The 26,655-nt window shown below is 42.0% G+C and overlaps 1 protein-coding gene across 3 annotated transcripts in view; it reads left to right on the top strand.

Moving 5' to 3' along the window:
* Nucleotides 1-1,459: 1,459 nt before the first annotated feature.
* foxp4 (forkhead box P4) overlaps nt 1,460-26,655 on the top strand; it is a 97,296-nt gene continuing 72,100 nt past the window's right edge. For all 3 annotated transcript variants that reach the window (XM_054785996.1, XM_054785997.1, XM_054785995.1), the window contains exon 1: nt 1,460-2,008. The gene's annotated coding sequence lies outside the window, so the exon portion shown is untranslated. The remainder of the gene's footprint in view (nt 2,009-26,655) is intronic.

The following is a 26,655-nucleotide window of genomic DNA, read 5'->3' as shown; positions in this document are numbered from 1 at the left end:
AAGGGATAAATGAACATTTTAGTTCACGTCTGCCTTAATTGAAGACGACTGTTCCCAAAGACATGATGTGGCAGCGAGACACCATGCGGACGCCATCTTCCTGTTCTGTTATTTTATTTATTATTATTTATTAGTTATTTATCGAATTCAATCGTGTTTCCTACCTTCTTTATCAAAATGCTGGCACTTGCAACTTTCTTTGGCTCCAGTTTGGATTACAGTATGACTTATGTCAAAACAGGAAGGTGGTGCTGCCGCATCGTGTCTTTGGGGACAGTCGTCAAGAATCACATCTTCAGTGAAGATAAAAGTAACCTTAAATGTTCATTTATCCCTTTCATTCATCATTTATATGCGTTTATATGCATTTTGAATAGTTTTCCACATGTCAAACTATAATTGTAAAACTATAAAACATGTTTTGTGTTATTTTGGACTTTCTGGAATGGATTCATTGGACTTACATTTTTTCTTACGGGGAAAAATTGCTTCGGTTACCGGTTACCGTTTCAGCTACTCAGACCTTCTGGACCAAATTAATGACGCCAACCAAGATTCCACTCTACACACAAAACAATACTATTTAAACTAACTTATAACTGCAAGGCATGCTGGGTAACTTACGTTTGAGACAATGTGCACTAGGCTTCCCAGCATGCCTTGTGGGTTTTAAATGATTATAAAATAGTATTTTTTTTGCATGTGTATTTGTGTGTGTTTATTTTGATGTGCGCATAGTCCGTGTGGCACAGTTACACTGTGTGCTCTACATGTGTTACTTATTTTTTTTGCTGCACCGTGAGTGAGGTAGCCGTTTGGTTTGATGATCTCCTATTGGTTTGTGTTGTGTTTGTTTTCCCACAGATTAAAAAAAATCTATTGATCAAAAATCTGCAAATCTGCATGGCAGCAAATGCTCAATCGCAAATATGCGTGATCCAGTGCACACAGTATATAGTAAGGGTCCCTGGGCTACCTCTTTATTATTTTGGGGGTCCTTGGACTAAAACACATTGAAGCCCCTTGCCTTACATGTAAATTTGTTGATTAATCTGCATTGTGTATTATTATTTAAGGTCCAAGAAGCTGAGCTAGTCGGAGACAACTAGTTTATTGGTACTATTTTTATGGAAAAAAGGTCTATACACTGTCAGTGAGTACATATTAAACATTCTGTGTCATTTTACTTTACTTGCATAAAAGAATGCAAGAAGAGTCATGCTAAAATGAAGAAGTGATTGTTGAACTGCTGAAGACAAAACTGCTATAGTCTCCTAAAGAGACATCAAGTCCTGACGATCTGACATGATCTTAAGAGAAAAGGGGAATGAGAACGAGAGAGAGGCGCTGTTTTCCTATTGTAGTGGAGCTTTGAAAAGGCGCACCTGCTTTAGAGGCATTACGGTAGCGCACAAACTGTCCCTGTTCAGCACACGCACACACACAATACACACACACTGACACACACACACACGCGCTGCCCTGGTGATTCAAGGCTGATTTCCAGCGAGGAAGCGTCAGAGTGGATGCCAAAAAAGAGCGGAGCAGCGGTGGACAAGTTTGTGGCGCTGAAAAAGAATTTTAAAAAAGCGAGAGAGGTTTCTTCTTTTTTGTTGTTGAAGAAATAGCAGGAGAGGCGAAACGCCAGCAAACAAGACTCAAGTTGCGCACAGTGTGGCAGACTTTGAGCGGCACAATTGTTGTGACTTGACTCCAGAGGCGCACAAAAGAAGGCGAACAACAAGGAGAGGACTAACTAACGAGCACGCCTTGTCGTCTTGGCTTCTTTCTGTACACTGCACTGCACTTCTGTCTCTCTCCACTTTTTTATTCCCTTTTTGTAATATTTTTGAAGTTTTTTGTGTGTGTGTCCCACCGGCGTGTGTGGCCTTTTTGTCGCCGAGAGAGCGAGTGGACGCGCGGGGGGCCGAGAGGAGCCGGAGCCGGGCTGCCCACATGCTCCGACCACTGGCGTAAAAGTTGACTTCTTCCCAACACAAGAGAACAGGTTCATGCACAAATACACGCGGCACACTCACACATTCTCTTTTTTGCCGTTCACGCTGTGGTAACACGTAACTTTTTCTACTTTTCGACACGTTTGTCAACTTTAAACTGGCTCTAACCATGTGGCTGGCTCCAATGTGACCACTTTTACGCACTGACTCGTCGTCTTTCACGCTGACCTCCAAAAATACTCCCTAAAAGTAGACTCGTCATCCTTTTCTACGACAGAAAACACAAAAGCTGCTTCACAAACGTAACGACAAAGGTTTAAAAGCTATATAGAATGTGTTTAATTCTAATTTTTACTTGGATTAATAGTGCAGGGCGCTCGACTTTTTAGAGTCTGCAATTTTAAATCCCCTCTTAATAAATCCTGTGTGGTGGGACTTTTACATTAAATGAGTTCTGAAGTTGTTTTTTTTAAAAAGTTATTCTTATTTTGTCTTCCTAATCGTTGAAGTGCAACGTTTTAAGAACAACGCACCCCTCGCTGATGATAAAAAGTCATTGTCTAAAAGAGATGAAAAAAAGCTCTCTAGTCAAAAGGTCAGGGAACAATACCTTCTTTTCAAACCGATTTGACTTTTAGAAATTTTAACCGCCTTGTGTGACCTCACAGTTTTTTAAAGTGACGATTTGCTCGCATTTTTGCACCTTTAAACATTTTTTTTTTAAGTGTCAACGTGGAGCAAAGTTGCTTCTTCACTTTAAAGTTGAAACAATTCCAGTGGGTTTGTGTGCGTCCTTTTACTGTGTCGTCAAAAGGTTTTTATTTGAGGTTAAAGTTAAACAAAAAATCAATTTGTGAATTTCTTGCGTTATTAAAATAAACTATATGACATTTACTTCTATATTATCTGTTATTTTTTAGCCTTCAAAATGAATTCCTTATTACTGAGCCAGTCAGTTTCATTTTAACTGCATTTAACGTCGTTGGTGTAAACCCACTCTGATATCCCAAAACTAAAATCCCCATATTAATTATTAGTTATTCTCACACGTTCTCTCATTGATCATCATGCAAAGTTTTAAAAAAAAGGAAATGACAGTAAATTAGTGTGGCTTAGTTAAATTAGTGTGTGGTTGTGTTGTCCAACCTGACACCAGCATCATTGCCACTTGATTGATGGGCTCAGGCACATTTGTCATTATTAATTTTATTTACTATGCCCTCCATCTCCCCATGCCCCCCCCCCCCCCCCCCACACACACACGTTTTCCTTCCCCTCCATCCTCCTTTGCTGACATTTTCTTCCACCATGATTGCACTTTAAAAAAAGATTCAATAGGAAAAGAAGAAAAAAAAAACTCTCAGTCGCTTTATAACCTTGTCACAATTGTGGTGTCAGACAGGTACTTTGTACAAGGTGCCAACCCTGGTGGAATTTCACATACTTTCAAAAGGGGCAAAAAAAAATGATGTTTGATGTCAAGTGCACGCGTGCTTCTTATAAATGTGTTCAAATTTTGAATGATGAAACATTTATTATTTAACCAGTCAAAGACAATAACGTCTTCTTCAGATATTTAAAAAAATAGTTCGAAACTTTCAAGTGCAGAATATTTGCGGTTTTTTTTAATTATTTAAAAAAAAGAGATATAATGCGGATTTTCACTTACACGTGTGTGCTTTTTATTCAGGTGGCTGTTTAAACAATTATTATACTTCAGTGCATTTAAGGTATTTGCATTTTGTTATTCAAAATTAATCACATCTATTAGTTCAAAAGAAACAAAACCAACGTCTAAATGATGACCTTTTTTGTGATATTAGTGTATTTCAATTGGAATTAAGTGACGCAGATGGCATGCATCAGTTATTTGTGAGGAGGCATAAAAAGTTTGCGCAGAATGCCAGATGTCTCTCCTTTTTGACTTTTGTTTTTTCGCCTCACCGTCGACACCTCACACTTGCCTCCACACTTCTGCTTCTTTGCTTTTTTTCCCCCCCCCTCTTTCTTCCTTCCGATAGCCGTGTCTTTTCCATGCCCTGTTTTATTTGTCATGCGCTGCTGGGACGCATCTCCATCAGTCCGACACCCTCCAACAATTGGCTGCATGTGTGTGCGTATGTGTATGTTTGATTCTGGCGTTAAGTCATTGTGTGTGTGATTGTGTGGAAGGGTCTAGAGGCGGGCAATAATTGCAATGAATCTCTTAAAAAAAAAAAAAAACCCTTCAGCCCGGATTAAAAGCCACCGACGTGATTGTGTTAGTCCATAAACTCACTCAGAGCGTCCTCTAACCTTCATGAGGCCTGCTGAATGTATGTGGAGAATGTAAGTGCTTTTTTCTTATAATTCACCTGTGCTGCTCCAGTGAAAATGGACACTATTTGAAGTTCTAAATGTCCCGTGCGCAATTTGTGTCCGTAATGTGGTGCTAACCCACAAGTCTGAGTGTGCTTTTGGATGCAAAGTGATGTTGAAGAGCACCTGCATATGACACCGTTACATAGGCTTTGACCGCCGATGGATACTGGCAGCGTTTTTCTTTTATTGGGCTACTTACCTGCTAGAAAAACGGAAATGGTCAAATTTTCGGAGAGGCTGCAGAAGAGTTAAAAAAAAAAACATTCCTGCGCGAGCCAGTGAAAATAAATGTAATCATTTCAAACGTCGACCCTGAAACTGACATTTTTCAGCTAAGCTGATCGACAAAGCATGATGTCACTTGCAACAGCATATATTCAAAAAATACATCTCGTTCAATAACTGATTGTTGTCTCCAGCATAGAAAACAGAAATGGACCACAATTAGTGACAAATGAACACATGAAGCGCAGCAAGTGAAGAGAATGCTCACACAGGTTGCATATTCAAGTGATTGACGGCGTAGAGAAACGGCTGCCTGATTATACATGTGGTTCTAATTGAGCTTGTTATTTAGGAGAAGTAGAGGGCTGAATACTTACGTGTGCGTGTGTGTGTGTGTGTGTGTGTGTGCATATAATAAATCCCTACACATTTTTCAAAGATGAGATGTGTTTTCCTGATGGGTCATGAGGCAGGCGTGTCGTACTGTAAAGTTGCAGCAGAGCAAGGCCAGGATGAAAGCATGAAAGATGCATCTAAAATAGGTTGGCCACCTGTGACCGACGTGTGCGCTTCTGTTGCCTTCCCTTTGTCTTACCGCTGCACTTTGTTTTAAAGTGACTGGTTCAAGAGTCCTATCTTTAACACGAGACATATCCGAATATTATACGGGGCAGGCCTTTTTTGAGTCTTTTTCGGTATAGTTCCAGACAACACCAGCCCATTAACAGCTGATGGATGTGGGAAGGAGTGACCCAACAGTTTGAAGCGGAAGGGACTGTTTCCTATGAGCGGGTGCGGGTGGTGATGGGGGGGTGGGTGGGTTGTTGAAAAGGGAAATGTGGGGACAGAGGGGAAGATAGAACATACGAGTGAAAAGGCTGGTAGAAGAGTCCAAGAGTTTCTTTAGGCGTGGGTCATTACAGCTGAGGAAGCATTAGATCAGCCTCTCCAGGGTGCGTTTGGCACCTGAGGGCATGGTTGGAGCAAAGAGCTGAGGCTGAAGGGGTGGGGGTAGGTTGAGTGTGTGAGTGTCTGTGGTGGTGGTTGTGGGGTGGTGTGTGTGTGTGTGTGTGTGGGGGGTGGGGGGGGGGTGGGGGGGGGGGGGTTCCTGTCAGTGTGAAGTCTGCAGGAATGAGAGTGGATCGGAAAGTCAGGCAGCGGCGGCGGTAGGGGCTTTTCAAGTTTGGCCGACAGAGGAGTCGGTAAGGATCATGAGGTCAGAAGATGCTCAGTGCTCTTCCATAAGTAAACCAGTGGTGTCCTTTGTCATTCACATATAAAAGGTGAAAGTTCAGTTGTGGAAGTGCAGGTTTCCTAATGGCCATTAGGAGGCAAGATGTGCAGCAGTTTACGAGGTAACTCAATGGTAACAAGTCGTCACTTGCTAGACGGCAGTCCAGAAGCCTGGTTTTGCCACACTATTTTTTCATGAAAACACATTCGCAGGCTGCCTAGGGCATGCCAAAGCAACAGGTGGCGCTGAAATCCTTAACTGCGAGGCAATTTTTCGCCAATCCGAATCCTGAGGAAAGTAATTTCCAGAGAAGGCACAAAAACGTCAATGGCAAAATGGGAAAAAGGGCTATGACAGACGTGGGCTGTAATGGATTGACAGTATTACTGAATATCACAGTCAGAACAGCAAAAACACAAAAGAATAAGCCGAAAAGGATAGAAAAGCTTGCTTTTTCAAATAACATTCATGTTTGTGTGGGCATGGCCTAAAACTAACAAGATAAGGACGAGAAACTGCACTCATGTTTAGTCAGTTGTTCAGTTGAAACATCTTGATGAAAAATCTCTCATTGGTCATCGTGTCTCGTGCTAACTCTTGACAGCTTTATTTGTGTTATGGATTTTCCTTCACTCCGTCCCGACTCCCTTCCCTTCCTCTCCCCGTAGTCGGCTTTCCTCCTCTCCCGTCGCCTACACCCTCTGACCTTTTTGTAAGCGCTTCATCAGAGAGCCGTTGGTGTTTTCTAAAGTGCCGCGGCAGACTGACAGGGCGGCCGTCAATCGAACGGAGGGCCGAGGGAGCAGATCAGTGGGAAAGCGTCGCTCGGAAAAACAGTGTGACTCAACTTTGTGCTTTGTGCTGCTTTAATGTCTGTTAAAATGGATTGCGTTGAGGGGTAGGTGGCAGCTGTGAAGTGCGCATCTTGCAGCATTATGAGTTTCTTAAACCGACATGTTACGGGCGTCTCGAGTGCACACTTGCCCACAGTGCTGTTGCCGGGGACGAGCAAATGCAAAAGAAATTTACATCCTGATTTGTAATGTTAGCCTAATTTCCACTTACATGCACTATTATTCAACTTCTCTAATTTGATTCTGATATTAATCATACGTGGTACAGTGGTATTTGTGTGCCATGCATCAAAACGTGCCCTGCAGTTGTAGCCCGTGCCTCTGTTGCTCGCCACGGTGGACCAGCGAGGTAATAACCACTTAAATGCATATCATTATGTTTTCTAATCCGTCAAGTATCGGGATGTTGGCGAACGCAGGCGAAAGTGATGCTGGGCCTCTTTTATGGTATTAGTATTTGTGGTATTAGTTCCGGGGGGACACGGGATGCCGACTTAAGCTATTAGCATGTGAGGCGCCGTGCAGGATGATCCATCCCCTGACAGGACTAGCTGTTAGCCGCTGTTCCACTAAATCACAATAGGCGGCCTGGCTTGACGGACTGACAGATTTTGACATCCGGGTGGACCGCCCTTTTCCTTGTTCCTCCACTGGATGTAACCTCAAAAGAAAGATTAGACGGGAGTTTGGAGTTTTCCAAAAATATTTTGTGCTCATCTCCTAGATATAGGTAAAAAAATAATAATAATACAAGATAAAAGACATTAGGTTTTGAAACTGGTGCTTGGACACTGGGACGACGTCACCCAGTGGGGGTGCAGCTTCCATAGAGTGAACAGTGAGTCAAGGGGTTGCTGTTGTGTTGTGTGTGTGTGTGCGTGCACATCCAATTAACTGTCAATCACTGTGTGACCCTTCACCTTTCTCTCCTCCCTGGACGGAATTCCTCAGAATTCCTTTAAGTTCTGTTTTAATGCAGCTGTGATGGAGAAGAAAAAGCAAACATGTCATCAGTTTTCCAAACTTGTACATACTTAGGGCAATTCATCACAATTGAGTCTTTTATTACCTCCGCCAAGTGCAGCACAAAGTGCAAGCGCAGTGCGGAGGTTATCTTTTTGCCGGCGTTTATCTGTTTATCTGTTTGTTTGTGTTCAAAATGACTTGAAAAGTTCTGAATGGATTTGGATGAAATTTTCAGGAATTGTCGGAAATGGGATATGGAAGAGCTGATTACATTTTGGGGGTGACCCGGATCACCGTCTGCATCCAGGAATTTTTTAAAGGGTTCTTTAACATTGCGAGATAGGACAATTTTCAGCATTTGTGCCTATAACTACAAAAAATGGACAGAGCACTTGGAAAAAAAATGCAGTTTCCAACAGGTTCTACCAAATATCAAAGACTGATCCAAAAAAATGTAGGATTATTATTTTGGTGTGAATCACAATATGGGGGGGGACTACGGTGCTTGGCGGAGGTCTGCGCTCTCCGAGTGCTTGTGTAGTACCTCTTGAATATGATTTCATGTGCATCAGAGAAGAGGTTTATGACTATTTCTAAAGGCAGTCAAAGGTAGGATTGAGATCTGTTGGTTTGGCCTGTTAGATTTTTTTTTGTCCTCCTCTGCCAGCCATTGAAACTGGTGTTGGTGTGCATGTGCGTCCACATGCGTGTCTGTGTGCGGTGGGCATTGTTGGCCGAGAGACATCTGCCACTAGATTATTCCCAGCTGTTATCTGAATAATTGTGTAATCCCCTCCTCCCTAACACCCTTCCTTGCCCATTTTCCTCCTCCTCCTCCTCCTCCCTTGCTCCTTTCTTGCCCCCGTGCCCTCTCTTCCTCAGCGCAATGGAACGAAGAGTGATCATTGTCCTTTCTGGGCCATTTGTTTACGGACACTTCATTAGGAACACCTGTGCAATTCAGAGCTGTATCATTGCTCTTAAGACAGTGCAAATGTTATCTTTGGAAAAAGAAAAATCTTTTTGATGAAAACTTTTTGTGGGGAATCGTGTTGTGGCTGGGAAGCATCTTAGCATCACTGGTCATTTTGTGACATTTGTACACGGATTTCAGCGCACGTCCACACACGCACACACATGTACCTCAGACTTCTTCCTCCCTGACTTATTCTTCTCCCTCCTGTGTTCCCACTTTGGCTCTCGGGGAAGTAAAAGTATCCTAATCCTGCTAGATCAAGATTGCTGTCCAGCGCAGCTTTGCCAGCCTGTGAATTAGAGACAGCTCTCATGTTCCTAAGCAGGGGAGGCTGTGTGTGTGTGTGTGTGTGCGTGTGTGTGTGTGTTGTTAGGCTTTGAAGACTTCTTCACTGGTTTGCTGGCAAAAATTGTAGTTCGGGGTTGTGAGGAGAGGCAATAGGAAATGCAGTGAAAAAAAAGATTATTTTCTTGTTGGTTGTAGGCAAAACTGCATATTATATGACCACGAAACAAATGACTACATGAATAAAGCAGTGCTTCAGAAAAAATGGCACGCCATTGTTAAAATAAAAAATCAGTTGGGGAGAATATTTTTTTGCATTGTGTTACAACCTGGAAAAAATAAATACTGATGCATTTTCGCCATCCTTTTTATTTGTGCGAAACAAACAAGCGTTTTTTCTACAATTTGTTAAAAAAAAACTGAAAGTGTTTTTTTTTTTTCCCTGTTCAAACTCCAACAGGCTTCCCTATGTTGAAAAACTCTCTCACCTCTTCTGTCTCCCACTTCCACTGTCTGGCCTGCTCGATCCCGTGCTTGCTTGTTGTTTCCTGTTGTCTCTAATTATGGCATCTCTGCCTTCCCCCTCTCAGCCGCTTCATTACATCCTGCATGTCATCACAGTTTACTTCCAACATTTGTTCAATAGCAATCATTTAATCCTGTAGCAGTGATTTGCAAGAATGCGCACAACGTCAATCAATCAGAACCTTGAGAGGATTTGCCACAACAGAGCCATTCAAAGGGGAGGCATTTCAAACGCATTCCCGTCTATTTGTTAACTAAATATTTTTCTCCACCGTTCGTTAATACACATCTCTCATTTGTCTTGACGTGTAAGCTCATCGAGTTGTGTATGCTTTCATGCAGACATAGAAAAGGTCACAAAGTATGGTGAATGGTGTGAATGCAATGCTCACTGAATGAACATTTTTGTCACTCCATCTTCTTGTCCCTGAAATAAATTAGATGCTAACACAAAATAACTACCAGTTATTGAGCAAAAAAACATTATCTGCTTCACCTCCCCTATAGGATTTCAACTTTTTATTGAGTAAATAGCGGAGGACAGCGATGCTGAAAGGCTGGTATTGCCTAGTGAAGGTCAGAGCTGCCGCATACAACCTGTAGGCCCTAATCTGCAACATGTGCTGCTGCAGCTTTACATTGTCTAAAGGTCAGTTATAGGAAGAGTTTGTAAAGCTTGAGGAGTCATCAACATAAACCAGGGAGGAGACTAGTGAGTGGCAGGATTGAGGGCGGTCCCTCCCTGACACACACACACACACACACACACACACACACACACACATCGGGAAGAAGAGACTGGAGATAAGAATGCAAATTAAAGAAGCGGGTTCCTATGGAAGAAATATCACAGCTCAAACATCATCCACTTCTGCCGCAATCTTCACCTTGCACAGATTGTGCCGTACGCAATCTGTATTAGTGGAACGGCAATGTCTTTTTTTCTGCAAAATAAAATAAAACAGGTCACCTGTGCTCTGTCGTGAACTGTTTGACCTTCAGTCAGGGGGTCAAGTTCATCCTGTAGTGGTGTAATTCCCTGTCTAAACACACGGCTACACCCTGGAGGGAGGAATGACGCAGAAAGAGGGGAGGAATCGTCCCTCTATAGCCCCCTCCCAAAAATTGGAATGTGTCATCCCCTTGCCCCCCCCTCCAAAATCCCACAGGGTTAATTGAAGGGGAAATTGATAGTTGTGTGTGGTAATTGTGGCTTTGAGAATTCTCTGGTCTCCCATGGAGGGCAGCTGGACCAAAGACAGCCTATAAGAGTGAAGAAAGAGGGGGACAGAAATACGGACAGATGGAAGTCCGCACACCTCCACCCTGGGGGTTGACTGGCTGATGATGAGGCAGCACATTGATTGGTTGGTTGAAATCTCACTGGATTCGCATAATCATTCCACTGATGATCCAATCATAGAAATATTCCATACTCGTCTCTTTCCTACTGATTCTTCTGTCTTCTTCTCCTCTTCATGCACACCCCCTCCTCCTCCTCCTCCTCCTCCTCCTGATCCTTCCCCGGAGGAGGCCGGGATGGACAGATGAGCCGAGCTTGCTGTATCTGTTCGGTTCTGCTCTGCTGATCGCTGAAGTAGAGAGAGACAAACTTATATTGCTGTGAAGGCACCGCCACTGAATGGACTTCTCTCTCTCGCTCGCTCTTTTCTTCAAGAGGGGCTTTCCTTTCCCAGGGGCACAGCTTTTATAATTAGTATTCCTCCAGAAATAGAAAACTAGTTTTCTTAGGTGAAGTCACCCTCTGATGAGCAGTTTTGGAGGCAGAAAATCGAGTAGGGTATACAAGAATATATTTGAAGAAAATCTATTTTTACGATGCCAAGGCAATGATCTACCTGCACTGACTGTAGCTATCCTTGCTCAGAAGGCTGCCACCCAGGCAACATGTTCATGTAGATGTCTATATATTAACGTGTTTTTTCTTATTATTTTTGAAGGGATGATATTATTTTTAATGAGTTCCTGTTTCCATGCTGGTGTCCTAGTAAATAATTGTCCCAGAGCTCACGTCATGCTGTTCTTATTTCGACAGCAAACTAGTTGACACTGAATGAATAGCACCCTTGCTGGCTGCAGCCAAGTAGTGCACTCACTTCCTCACAGCTGACAATCAATTATGCTCATCTGTACTGTACGGTAAAAAATGAATTTCATTTTAATCCTGTTTCCACCGCAGTGCCCTACCTACTAGGTAGACGTCATGTCGTTCTTCTTTCAGCGAACTAGCGCCTCTGCAGGTTGCAGCCAAGCAGTGCACTCCACTTTGCCTCAATCAATGAATCAAGCATTTGATTATTATGCCCATCCCTCCTGTATAATCAAACATGGCTTTATTGCTGCCATTGGCTCCATTTTTTCCCCTACCATATTTCCCCCCCTCTTGTTCCTCCTCCTTCGACTCCCCCCACTGCCCCCTTTTCTGTTCCCCTCCTCCCCTCTCCTTTTGCTTTCTCTGTCCGTTAATGAGAATGTGTTAACGAGAAAGAAAGATCTATTGGGTGTAGAACAATTTATCAGCACGGTGGAGGTTCGGAAAAAGGAGGGGAAAGGAAAAAAAAGAAGGCGTCGGCGGTGTCGGGCCCTTCAAAGAAGTCCTATTCTTGTGCTGGTGAATGTTTGATGAGACAGTGAAAAGTTCCCCCCTCTAACGTCATGGTGCCTGAACAGAGGAGAACAGAACCGTTCTAATCATGCCGCACCAGAAAAAAAAAAGACGACTTCCAGCCCGATTTAATTAACTGATAAGAAATGGCTTCAAATTAATTTTTCAAGGATGTTAGATTTTGATTAAGAAACTCCGAAAAGAAACAGACGAATAATCAATTTTTTTTTTATCAACTTACTCAAATGCTAAGTGGTTAATATGATAATTGTCACAATTAGGGCAAATATTGTTGAGCAGCAATTTCTATGCATCCCGTTAAAGGAATTATAATATCTTTACATCTAATTATCACTGGAATGTTTCTTTTTTTTTTGCACGTGCGCTACCACTCAATTTTACCGTCCCTCATGCGCCTTTACAGAATAAAGAGATGAGAAGTTGGAACGATGAAACTTTCGTACGGGACAAGCTGAATGGGGCCTTTCATGCACCTTGCTTGCAGAGACATTTAGGAAAGAGAGTTGTGCAGAATGACTATTTCTGATGGTTTTACATTACAAGGCACAGATGGATCTTCAGATTAAAGTAGCTAATAGCTGCTGCATTCACTATATATATATATATATATATCTGTGTGTGTGTGTGTAAGTGTGTGTGTGTGTGTCCCCTCGCTTATTCACTAGCAGGCAAACTTACTCACCATTTTTAATCCACAAAGTTTAAATCGTCTATTCAGTAGTGAGAGGAAAGGGAGAAAATCAGATCCAGCTTGAATGGAAGATTCATAAAGATATGGATGGATGGATGTATATGTCTGTGTGTGTATTAAGCTGCAAAGGTATTGTTGAGGAGGGGGGCGGTTCGATGCTGAAAAAGAGCTAGCAGGGGGCCTGGGGACTTTACGAGAGCTGCAAGTTCTTTACTTCAAAGACGCCTCATACCCTGGACAAACACTAACCCTGCTCACACACACACAGTGACAAGATGTCCCTCTCTTTTTCCCCTCTCTTGAGATGAACATCCATCTTATCCTTGCCTCAGTGGAGTCTCCCACTCAGAGAGGGAAGCACTGACAAAGTGTTTGGTTGCTTTAATTGTACGCTTCTCTTACGATACATGCTCTTTCCATTTGGCGGCATCCATCCACACACACACACACACATCAAATGAATAGGTACGCCTGGCACACACCCCTGGATTGAGCGTGCATATTCAATTAGCAAAACTCATTAACAAAACTTGGCATTTGTTGTTGTTTTTTTTCCCCCTCTCCTTCCCACCCCCCATCCTTGTTGCGCAGACTTAATGGTTTTGATATGCTAATTAGCGGGTAATTTAATTTCAAAAGGCCTCAATTAACAGCAGTGTTGTGGACACGAGGAAGTTAAGCAGCGTAATCTAATTTGCATTAGTAACGAGCGGGGAGTAATTAGTCTCTAATTAGCCACTTCAGACAGCACTTGTGTTTACTTTCCTAATGAAGTGGAGGGCTTTTTTTTTTATAGGGACGCCTGCGCGTAAGTACGCGTGTTTATGAGGCTTTTGCGTGTGTGTTGGAGGGGGTGCTACTGGGGAGGGGGGGAGTGTGGCACATGGCTTACACTTTGGCTCTGGTTACACACATACGCACAAACAAACACTAACCCCACAAAATGAACGTGCGATTGAGTGCATTGAAACATCTCTATGAGCTCACTTGGACATGACACTGTAGAAACTGATGTGCTTTTAAGCTGGAAGATGTTTGCGTATGATGCAATAGTCAGCAATAATTGTACATTACGGTAGGTAGTTCCAAACTGAAGCTCCGGGCTAGAGCCGCACCAATTAATGGATGAATCAATGATTCATCGATTATTCAATGAATCTATTTTTCTTAACTATTTTGGTATTTGATTAAGCTTTTTTTTATTTAACAATGCAAATGCCCTCTGATTTTAGCCTCTCAAATGTGAATGTTTTTAAATTTCCCTTGTCATCCATATAAGCAGACCTATTATTTTGGGGTTTTACGCAAAACAAGATATTCACACACAAGTTTGAATTGGCAAACCACTGATTGACATTTTTTTTCCTTTTTTCTGACATGTTGCGGACCAAATACTAACTGTTTGTATTTGGTTCTGATCTGGTCCATCCAGAGCCTAACCGTCTACTGGATTAATCGAAATAGCCAGCTTCAGAATAATGGACTAAGGAAATAATCGTTAGTTGCAGCCTTAGTTGGGATACAAACATCAGTCACAGGTTAATTGTTGGTGGGTCAAAAAATGCTATAAGCGATTTTTGAAACCATTAAGACGGCACACAATTTCTTGGTAAAGGCATTTTTGGTTCATGATTGTCATGTCCGGCAGCTGATGTCATTGTGGAGAACATAAAGTAGTGCATTTGACTGATTGTGTTACGTTTGTTTGTTTACAGAAAATAATGTTGTATTACCGTATGAACACATATTGTTGTAACTTTCCATAATATTTGTATGATCTCGGGAAAAATTAGTGCTATATGTGCTACGTAAAGGAAAGGAGTGGACAGATTGACTTTTTTGTCAGCAGCAGTTTCAACTTTTCCATTCACAGGCGCATCAATAACAAGTTGAAAACAACAGGCGTCCTCCTGGGCTTTATTTTTTTGGAAGGGAGCTGGGGTGGAAGGATCGCAGGGTCTTAGGGGAGGAGGGGGGACCAGCAGCTGCCCTATTAGCCCAAAATCTGTTGTTCAGAGGAGGTGGGAGGAGGTGGAGCAACACACATTGAATGTTCACAAAAGGGGGACGCACTGTTTTTTGGGGGGTTTTTTGCACACAGTAATGGGCATTTCAACCTCAACACATCTTTGGGTGTACTTTTTGTCACACTTCTACCCATAATCCAATGCATTACAGTCAAGGCTTCTGATAGGAAGGCGTGTTTCTATAGACCTTTTCCTGGGAATAATAATAAGAGAGGTCAGAAAGTGAGCAACTTCCTGCTTCGAAGCGCTAAGTCGGACCGCCTTGTTGGCAGAACACACACACATAACCGAATATATAGAGAGCCTAATGTGACTTACACTGTGCTAAGACTTCAATAAATATGGCCGATAAAGTCCGCACCATAATTACAAGTCTGTTTGGAACACTGACCCGCATTCACAAATTTATAGGCACAAACATTGGCAGATGTGCACCTACGCAACACACAAACACTCCAAACACACCCATAAATAGGCAACTGATTTACAAATGAGATGACCTGTGTGTCGGCCTTGTGCTCAGATAGGCCCGCACCCCGCCAGGGGTGCATAAATCACAATGAACATGCATATGCATGAGCATCTGACTGAGGAGGTGGGGGATAAATACGTACGTGCATGTGTGTGTGCTGCACACCATTGAGGCTTAGTTAAGTGCCTTTTATTTCATTGAGTTAAAGTTAAGGGCCGCCGAGGACGGGCCTCACTCCACCGTGTTGCTTTTGAATGGAAAGAAAGAGAAATAAAGAACTCTTAACTGTTCTTTTTTTTTTTTTTTTTTTTTTTTTTTAGTAGCATCCAGGGATAGCACGTCACATAAATGAAAGCGAGATAACGTTTCATGTCTCTTCTGTTTCTGGGAGAAGTGGTTTTGGTGTTGGACCTTTGCCTGTTGTGTGTGTGTGTGTGTGTGTGTGTGTGTGTATAATGTGAGCTGCTTTAACCTCCTCTTGTTTTATGGACTTATGCATGGCTCTGGATGTGGCTGCCGCTAGATTAATTTACACACCACTCACACAAGCTTGCCAAATCTCCCTTTTCTCTGCGCTCCTCTCTGAAGACAGAGCAGTTATTGCCCGGCGAGGTAAATAAATTACTTCCATCGATTGCTGTAGTTGTCGAGTGACTTTATCTCAGGCGGGCTTTGTCTAGATACACATCAGCGTGTGACAAGGGGCCTTTTTTAAAAAAGGAATAATGCGCCACTGTGTCTTATTTTACATGTGTTTGTACGGGTGGCAGGCTAAAATCAGATCTTCCTGATGGCAATCTCTGCTTATTTAAAGCCTTCAGTAGAGTTATGTGTGACTCTGTGTATTCTAATTGAAACAGGCTGCCATGTGCATATTGAGAAGCTGATGAATTAGGCTTAAATTATCACAGAGGGATCTTGGCGCTCACCTTTTGGCCACATGGATCACTGCTGGCTGAGTTTATCTGCCTTATAAGCCACCTGCATTATCAGGAGATGACTTCTAATCAAATCTAGATCAGCGATTCCATCATCTATGTGTCTTTATCTACTTATACGTCGCCTATGCGGGCATGCTTGGGACATTTTACCGCCCGGGCCCCAGATGTCGTGGCGTAGAGAGAGGTTAGAAGTTCAGCGTTGAAAAGCAGAGGGTGTGCGTGCTTGTGTGTGTCGGCAGGCCGGGCCCACATGCGGTTTTAATAGACGCTGTGCTGACATGACTGCAGAGGCCAAGAAGCCACCGTTAAAAAAAGTTGTGGAAAAAGTGTGAAAGTAGGCCTCGTCTCTTCAACAGTGGAACAACTGACCAGTGAAGCAACGAGTGATTGCTCACCCATGTGCTCATTTAGTCATCACATTTTTATTTTATACATGACCATTCTTGGCTTTGGAATAGTGTATTGACTCAAGCTTGATTTACGAAAACTTTAGGAAGTACCGGGTGTCAGAAATGAGATTTCAGAGCTATTTTAGTCCCTAATTATCGAGGGGGGCACAATTCATCAGAGTATTCTTAGCTAATGTGAAGTCATCTTACCTTTTTCTCCCCAGCCACCACTAAAGTTTCATAGGAAAAAAAAAAACCCGCATTTAACACCTTCACTTATTTCTGTGACTTCAATTCTAGGCATTCCAAGCAGAATCACAATAACTGATTGTTGATTAATTGGGTCTTAAGCAACTTGGCTGCAAACAGCAGAGATGCTGTTGATTCAGGCCATGCACACAAGAACGTGGATATTTTCAAAAACGTCTGTCCACATAAAAACACATTTACAGACTGTCATGCGCATTTTGACCGATCAGGAACCGGAAAAAGCCACCACAGCTGACTTGGTTGCACATTATAATGCCTCTATTCATCAATATAGTGTGATATTACATGAACAGTGACGTGTTTAATATCAGCGAACACTTACACAGAGCCCAGATGACATGAAGGTTTTGTTTTGTTGCATGTGCGTCTGCCTTATAACATGCACGGCCTACCGCTGCATGGAATGAAACCACCCTTGTAAGTCAATGACTTCATGTTCTATTGCTAAATAACTTGTAAAGACATTAGACAACGACACACATTTCTTATGACACAAACCAAAAAGCTCAGTTTTAGCTATTTTACACACAAACGCTGACACCTTCTGAAAATCTTCACTCTGGCCGAAGTTTTCCAAAAGTTCAGTTTTTAAGGACAAAAACCGTGTAGATGAGAAGCCAAGACACATACTGTAGAAAAATATGGGCTTTTAAAATATACGCATTTGTGTGAGCATGGCCTCGGTCTCAACTATTCTCATGGAGAATCAACATATCATGTACAGGAAGTTGAGCTACATCCATGCAGACCTTATTCTGTTCAATATAGTACTGAAATAGGAGTTCAGAACATTCAGAGATATTATTCTAAGTCATTAAAATATTGTTGAGGAAAATTCATTGATCAGAACTGTTGAATCCACATCCCTCATACAAATTATGCATTTCAGTGCTTCTCAAATAGTGGGGCGGGCCACCCTGGGGGGGCACGGTAAGGTGTCAGGGCGGGCATGAGAGGCAGTGGGGACTGTACTTATATCATTTCTTCAAGGTTGGCAGGTCTGTTAGTCTTTATTCATGATTGAACGATGCTGGTGCCAGCAACTCATACAGTGGTTTGTACAGGTAAATAAATTTATAATACATGTTCTCAGTAGTATTTCAAATCAGGCGTGGTGTGAAAAAAAAAAATCTCTCCCGTGTGTGTGTGTGTGTGGGGGGGGCGGGGGGGCGTGACAGAAAATAATTGAGAATCACCGATGTAATTGAATGATTCTGACAGCAGCTCACTTATTCCCACGCAGAACCGGTATTCTCTTGGTCTTGGAAAACAGGAAGTATACAGAGATACACAGTAATTACACATTATAACACAGAGAAAGAACACAGCAGTGCATTTTGAAAGCAAGCGGTGGAAAAAACACGAGATCTGTTGTTCACAGAAAGATCTCCAACACTATATGATTAAAGGAATCGCATCAATAAATGATGAAAAACATAATAAAACATAAACCCCATCTTAAGGGCTTGTTCGGCCTCCTTATTTATTTATTCTATGCTTAACTTTTATTGCACTGTTCATGAACAAAACTGGCCTAACCTGCATTTTTGACTTTGCATTCGCTTCATTGCCCGGGGCGCTAAAATGCAAATGTACGCAAGTGGAAAAATAGGGGGAAAAAATGGATTTAAAATAATGCTTGAGATGAAACAATAGTTGCATTTGAATGTTGTTCTAATTGGCACAAATGGCTGGCTAAATAAACACACTTGAGTTGCTGGCTTAGTAGATCTTTTTTCATATCTGTGCTCTGCTTAAAAATTTAAATCCTAACCAGCATAAATCAGAGAGAGGAGACAATTAATATACAGCAAGGGAAGACTAATCAGATAGCTGCACTTTCATTGTAATTTTCTCCTTTGTCCTCAAGTGTGACAAAAACATTATTTAACATCTTTACCTCCGCTTCAGCCGCTCGGTGTGTTCGCTGCAAACCTAACAGTGTTTTAATATCGCTGCTTGTATATTCTAATCCTGACACCACTTGAAATATAATTCCTTTGCCTATTTTAAATCATGAATGTGAAATTGCATTAAGGCAGGAGTGTGTGGGCATGAAAGTGGGGATGTTAAATGGACATATGAATGCAGGGGTAAATCCTAACCTATTAAGCACTTTCCTTATTATTTCTGAAAGTGGAGCGTGATAATTAGTTTGGTAGAAATCCTATAGCGGGTGGAGGTAAGGGTCTCAATAGTTGAGCCAAATTAATTTCTTCTGTCACCTTCAGCATACGTTTCTCTTAATAGGTTTAATCTCTTTCATGGTGATTAACTTTTATTTTTATTTTACCACTTGACTGTGATGCATGCATTCTTTCCAACGATTCCACTCTTCGGCTAAATGGTGTCTTCGTGTGGACATGTGATATAGATGCATGCCGTCATTACCGCTTGGCTCCCGACTTGCTGTCATCTGAGAGATGGCAATGGGCCGTTTTCCCAGGGGTCCTTGCAGCTGCAACCCGGTTGTCATGTGATACAAGCGTCTGGCCGGAGCGCTGTTTTTTTTTTTTTTCTTTCTCAGGAGTCACTCCAAGTCTTTTTAGTGCTAAAAGTTAACAATCATTCCTGATGTTAAATCCATCAGAAACCCTCATATGCCACGAGGTTGCTTTAATAATCTCCCCTGTGTGTGTGTACTTGTGTGTATGTGTGTTGAGGTTAGGGTGGGCCATGGGAAAGTGGAATACCTGAGAGGATTAGAATGATCCCAAGGACACTTTGTGTGGGACTCCAATCAAAAAGTCATTCCGCATGAATTCAAGCGCATTTTGTAGCAGCTCAGATACCTGCAGCCTTTTTACATTCCAGCCAGCACAAATCTTTAGCATACTTTTACATGGCTGCTGTGTATATCGATATCAATCTGACTTTATTGCTTTCCTTTGTCACAGGAATAGTACAAGTTTCCCTGTCTGGTTTCACCTTACACTGGTAAATTACACCCAGTCACTGAAATTACATCCTAAAGACTTGGCGTGTGTGTGTGTGTGTGTGCGTGTGTTTCCCCTCATTGCTGACATCATCTCACAGAGCTGTACTCTGTGTCAGCTTTGATTAGGCTGAATGAAGTCCAACTGTTTTTGTGTTTTCGTCATTTAGGGGAAGAAAAATGGAAATGCAGCTGTTTTCGTGTCTGTCTGTCTGTGCGTGTGTGTGTGTGTGGATGGAAGGGTGTATGTGTTGGCAGGGATTGCTGTGTTGTGTGCAGCGGTGAGCGCGTAAGAGTAGTTGTCAGCCGGTGATGCGTGCACACACAGCCTGTTTAAAGGTAAGGCAAGCTTGAGGGGACAAACGTACAGAAAAAGGAGTATGTAGTTTGCCACAAACGTCAGTTATTGCTGGACTGAGGCGGTAACAAATAGTTGCAACACGTATGTGTGAGTCTACTGTGGTAGGTTGGAAACAATCCCCATCTGGGACTGGTTGCTTTCTTTAATATTCGTCTGGTACCTGCAGTGTTTTTCTAAATGCTCTCTTTTGGTATATACTTTTTTCAGCATTTTGGAAATGTAAACACATCTAAAATACATCCAGATGTTACCAGATGTGCTGCGCCACCACAAATACTGGGCAGGGAATCTGCGTCTGTCTCTGTGTGCGTGTCTGTGTGTGTGTATATACGTGTTTCTAAAGACTTTTTGCCCTGCCATTCACTTCCATGCAGACAGAATGATCACCTGATTTGTTACGTCTTTTTGCCTTTCAAATAATAATTTGTATGGCAAATTAAAGGTGCTTTTATGTGCAAGCGAGTCCACGTGCGACAAAGACACCGATTTGCAAACACGTTGACCTTATGTGTGCTCAATTATCTCACGCACGTATACTGTACGTGCACACACATGCGTCAACATCGCCAGGGTGGAATTTTGTGTGACGAAGAGCCATTTTGATTTGTCACTACAAGAAGTTGAACCACTTTGTGTAGGCGAGGTTGAGAAGGCTGTAATTGTGGGGTGAATGGTGTAAATGATTGTTTGCCACCTGTGTCAGCGGTATCAGGACACTGTACTTGTGTATACTGGTTTCTATGTGCATGTAGGATGGTGTATTTGTATTGGTTTATGCATAATGGTCAAACTTCATCTTTGTGGCGTAATTATGGATTTTTGTCTAGATTGAAGCTGGCATGATATACACATCATGGTTTTCATATCGACCAGTTCAGGGTGTACCCTGCCTCTTGCCAGGGGGCAGGTTTTTAAACAAAATATATGGGGGCCACCCATTCTTGAAGGTTCTAAGACTTACACACTTCTGTGTGTGTAAGTCAGACGTCCAGACGTGTGCAAGGCTGTGGCTGATGTACCAGATGTCCATGGTGCGCTTCCCTCACCACAAGTTTATTTCATTCTCTGTGTGTTTGTATGTGAGCAACATCTGGCCCAGAGTAGCCTTCCCTCCTTCGATTCGAACGTCATCTTGTTTGTTTGGCTTCACCCTTACAAACACACTATTAGTGCTGCCCTGTGCACTGACGACTATTCCTGGCCCAAGACTTAGTTTAGATCAGGCCTGCTGCCTGACTCACTGGAGGTCCATGCAGGCAAACCTCAGTCCTACCAGAACCAAGGAAGAACTGAACCACAGCGCACCACCCAACCACCACAATGTAATCCTAGCCTGTACTTGAAGAAGGCTTACCCCTCGATGAGTTCCACTGTCTGATAGAGTCTTTCAGTACGTGTGTCCCACAGCACCGCTGTTCTTCCACAAAGTCCACCTTGTCTGCTTATAAACAGGTTTGTAGGCCCAGTTTATGTAAGGATTTGTGAGGGAGAGACGTAAAGAAAAGAAGGCAAGTGGTGGTACAAGAGACAGAAAGAAAACAACAAAGGTGGTCAGGACAAAAGCGGTATTGTATCATTGGAATGACTTGTGAGTTGAAAGTCTGAAATGTCCTCCCCTGAGCCTGCTCATAAAGACTGCAGGACGGGCTTGGCAGCCCAGGCCAGAGCCAGACAGTCCTGGCGGTCCAGCTTAGAGAGCTTCCAGTAACTGGAGATGTAAAAATCAATTTGCAGTGAAGAAGGTAAACAATCGGAAATGACAAATGCGACGGTTCTTTCCATTGAGCTAAAAAAAAAAACACATCTCTCCTCTTTCACGGTTATTAAAGACGACAAATGCAGAGGCGAGGAGAGTGACTAATCATTACTGTTGTGGTCTGGGATCCTATCAAGACTTTTCCCCCTTTTCACTACCTAAAAGCCAACATGCTTGCTCTCTTGTCTTAAAATGGATACATTGGATCCTCAAAAGTCAAAAACAGTCCATTCCTTCTTTTAATGACTCGTTTGATTTCCAATTAATTTTCCTCACAGGTAACAATTGAATAGAACGAATGTGCTCTTCTTGTAATACTAAAACTTTTAATGACTCCAGAGGCAACATTTAAGTATGGTTTTAGCATACTGAGTTGTCAATGTACATGCTATAATGAGTTCGACAAGTGACTGTTATCAGTACATTTTAAGAGTTGTGATGAGTTCCACACAAATAATAACTAAGAAAAACTGTAAAAAACAATACACAGATTTGGAGATGGAGCAATGGAGATCAGCTGATGCAGAGATGGTTTGTTGTGTTCGTTCTTGCCTCTTTTTCATCCTGGAATATTGTTGAAATTCAAAACTATATTTATCTTGAAATGTCATTGTAAAATTGCAACCAAATTTAACTGCACAGCTGTTTGACTTCTGAGGGTTCACCGACTTTAGGACATATGCGGAAGCATCAGCGGTCCATACAGGCTGAGGTCAATACAACCGCGTGCATGGAGAAACAATAGAGGCATGACGGTGAAAGAGATTGAAAAGAGAATGGGGAAAGCGAGTCCTTGGGGCCTGTTTGGTGGCTCGGGGCCGTTGGGGGCCCCAACAGAGACCTCCATTAGTGGAACGATCTAAGCCTGGGGGAGCCTGTGCGGTGACGGGCCATCGTGGCAGGGGCTAGTCTGTTTAGCAGCAGTTTGTCCGCATTGCTCATAACATCGATCGAGTGTGGAGAGCCGCAGCTGCAGGAAAGCTCTTTGCTGCTGAATAGGCCGAACGGCGGCGTATCAATAAAGTAGAGTGGACCGGTGCCGGGCCCTGCACCCTGTTGGTCATTTTGGTGAAGACGGAAACATCTTATTCAATACATACACCCCATGGCTGTGCAAGTTAAAGCTGTGGCTGTATATGAACACAGTTATGTGTGCGTGTAATGATTTGTGTCTTACACAATCTAATCCTCTTTACGGCCTCCTCCTCTGTGTCGGATGAACAGATCTGCTGTGACTGGCTGGGAAAAATATGAAAGGGGGAGACAAAGAAAAAGCGAGGAAACAAACATGTTTCCCAGGATCATATTAGCCCTCCTTCACTGACCCCAAACCGTGCCCTCAACAACTCTCTGAAGTCAGATCCCATAAAATCAGCTACAGGTACAAATAAAGTCATCCTTCACACAGAAGTTTCATTAAAGGTTGAAGATTTGGGTGGAAGACTATAATGCTGGCTAAGACAGCACATCACTTCAGAATTAGATGCACTTGCAGAGAATGTGCACATAAGCCCCCTGCTGGCTGTTAGCAGCAAAGGGGATGACATCAGAGCAGTGTGACTGGATGTTTGTAAGCGCTTTGAGGCATTGCCCGCTTTTTTTTTTTTACCTATGGTTTTGTCCTTAGTGCAGTACCCACATTTTGAAAGTATTGACTGAGGTAACATCATAACACTTAGGAAACAATAAGTTTGTGATGCATTTTAAAAATAAGTACAGTACAGTCAAACGTCAGTATTTATACACCCTGGTTTTCATATGATTCAGTTTTTGTTGAAAATTTGTGCCAATATTTTGCCTCGGTTTTTGTACAGTGTCTTGGTTTTTATATAATATTGCACGTAATAATCTAGTCTGTTTGCCCTGCATTGTATCGTTCTGTGATTTTGAGTGCCCAAACGTCCTTGCATTTTCTACTGAGTGTGACTGCTAAATAACAATCAATGGGACCAAAGAAAGCTTGGGATCGCCAGCAGTTTGATGAAGAATGTGAAAAACACTATTGAATTTGATCTTGCCTGGATGTGCGGGAAGTCCACATGAACAATAACTTCCATCCATTCATTATTTATAATTATTTTGCATTGTTTTCTGCATGTAAAACCATAATCATTCTTTATAAAAATGTATTTTTGGTGATATTTTTGGGTGTTTGGAACAGATACGTTGGATGTTCATTAAACAAGTGGCAAACATTTTCTTTTGCTAAAATTGCCATGCATGTGTGTGAGCTGCACTGAGGGATATGTATTCTTTGTGGTTGTTGTGTTTGTAGAGCACCAGACGGCGATGCACTCGCAAACAAAACAGTTTGAAGTCTTTGTACAGAAGCCATCAATTCTTAATGGGATAATGACACACTAAGCGACTTGCTGCAGCGGCCCTATTTACTGATGAAGACAAGCCACCAACAATAGGCAGGCATGCACAACTTTCAACTTCCGCTTACATAAATGCATTAAGTTAATTAAGTTTGCCACGGTTAAGTCATTATTGTTGGATTTCTTGGCGTAAACGTGTTGATATGTGTCACTGTGATAGACACATGTCTCCAGAAAGTACTGTAATGTGGCTGCACACCAGATCTCTTAATAAGATAAGAATGTTGTCCAAGGCATGCAGAGTTTTCCACTGGAATCATCCATTCATCCAGCTTGTTTCCTGCCCCAGGGTCTTCCTCCCGGCCCGGGCAGGCGAGGAGAGGGAACCCTCTGTCTCTCGCTCTTCCCGCTTGTACACATCCCTCCCTCCACCCCTTCCTTTACCACATCCTTTTTTCATCACTTTTCCTTTCCCTTCGCTCTGCTTGGGTCACTTCTGGTGGGCGACTGGAGTCTTTTCTTTGCTAGATTCTGCTTGTCTGGCTCTGGAGCTGACACGAGCACATGACTCACTGTGAGTCACAGCAATTCAAGCTTTTTGCTGGGGTAATGGTGCTGAATAGGAAGAGAAGTGTCTTTCTCGGACTGGCACCAGAAAGCACACTCATGCATAGAACTGAACAAATACCCAAACTCTCTAAATTAGCCGTGGAGTAACTTTAAATAAAGCAAGCGGCGAAGTAAAAAAAAAATAAAAATCACTTTAACCTTGAAATGTCCCCACACAAGCTCCCTTTTTTTCCCTCTGTTAAATGTTTGAGTGTTTGATAGTTTGAGGTCTATAGCAGCACCCGCCCGGGAATTAATGTCATTCATATGCCCTGCGGAAATTACTTTTGAAATGCATATAATCTAAAACATGCAAATGAGGCTGACTTTGTGCACCCTGTTTAATATGAATTATCATTTTCTGAATACCTATTATTACTGCGTACATTTCTCCAATTATATTGTTCTTTTTTGGTCACTTTTGGATATTGGCGCATGTGTCCCCATCGCGAAGTCCAAAAGCACGCACATGCTTGGTCACTTGTGCACACACAGAAACACATGCTTGTATAGAATAATGTCTTTGTGAGGGGTCTATTTTAATGAGGAGTAATAAAGGATGGTAATGATCCCAGTCCACTTCTGCTTCTTCCTCAGTCTATTTCTTTTGACTTTTTCTCCCCCTGCTATATCTATTTTTGTATGAGTGAGAGGCATCGTGTTTAAAAGTGGGGAAAAAAAAAACAACCTTTCGCCGATTCTGCACAAATTTACCCATCAAAAAGTCCTTAAACTGCACATGAAAATAACAAGACAGGAAATACAAGTGTTGCTCATCTAATTTTCATAAAGTAGCTGAAATATTGATGTATTTTAAAAGTGAACAGTGCATGTTTAGTTTGTCTCTTCCTCTTCCGTTCTGGTGATAGAGCACTTATTAATGTCCTTGTCTAAGAGGCAGACCTTTTTTTTTTTCTCTCGTAAATTGAATGGAAGGCACCCCTTTTTCAAACGAATTACTCTATTAATTTATTTATACTGTGCCATAAATTATTCTATTAATATTAGTATGTTCCAAATTAGTACGACTTCTCTCAATGTTCCTTCTACTTCTATTAATTAGGATGCTTGTCACTATAACAAAGATTTTTTTTTTTTCGTTCTGTGATAAATTATAAAGAAGAAATTTTTTAATGCAATGAGAAGCGGCTGAGAAATTATTCATGTTATAATATAATATGTGGAATGTGAGACCAAAAGTGTGGGGAAAAGAGCAAGAAGAAGAGAAAACTAACAGTAATATTGAATAGCCTTTCATCGGTGTTGATTTTTACTTTAGGGTGAAGAAAATGCTGGTCTGTGGGTGTATTTGTGCACACCGAGGGATATCATCTTGTTTTAGTACTTTTGGATAGCATGTAAATTAATTACCTCAGCTTGGACCAAGTTCAAAAGTAGTGAAATTTAATTAATTTGAAAAGTGGACATGCTATCATTTTCTCCCCATGTCTCCTTTTAAAGTCTGCCCTGTTTTTACTGTGCTCTTATTCAATTATATTTGATTAAACTTGCTCTGATCCAATCTATTAATTAACTTCGAAATGCAAAGTGCCCCGACTTGAAAGCCCATGTATAAAATTATATCATGTCCACTTTGATATTTATTTATTTATATACACCACACTGTTTTAAATCCATTGTAACACTTTATGACTGCAAGTGCCCACCACCCGTTCCCAGGTAATATTACATCTACTCAATTCATCGTCCTTGTAATGCAAATTACGATCGTAAATTGTGTCACCTAAAGGCAGAGAATGAAGCTCTTTGGCAAATAAAGTTCCTCTCTTTTATCTCTTCCACAACTTTGTCCCTTTGCGGAATGAAATGTACATTTTGGTGCCTCATTTAA

The sequence above is a fragment of the Dunckerocampus dactyliophorus genome, chromosome 8 (assembly GCF_027744805.1).
Source record: "Dunckerocampus dactyliophorus isolate RoL2022-P2 chromosome 8, RoL_Ddac_1.1, whole genome shotgun sequence".
Classification (NCBI taxonomy): domain Eukaryota; kingdom Metazoa; phylum Chordata; class Actinopteri; order Syngnathiformes; family Syngnathidae; genus Dunckerocampus; species Dunckerocampus dactyliophorus.
The sequence above is the reverse complement of the archived record's forward strand: the minus strand, read 5'-3'. Positions and strand labels throughout refer to the sequence as shown.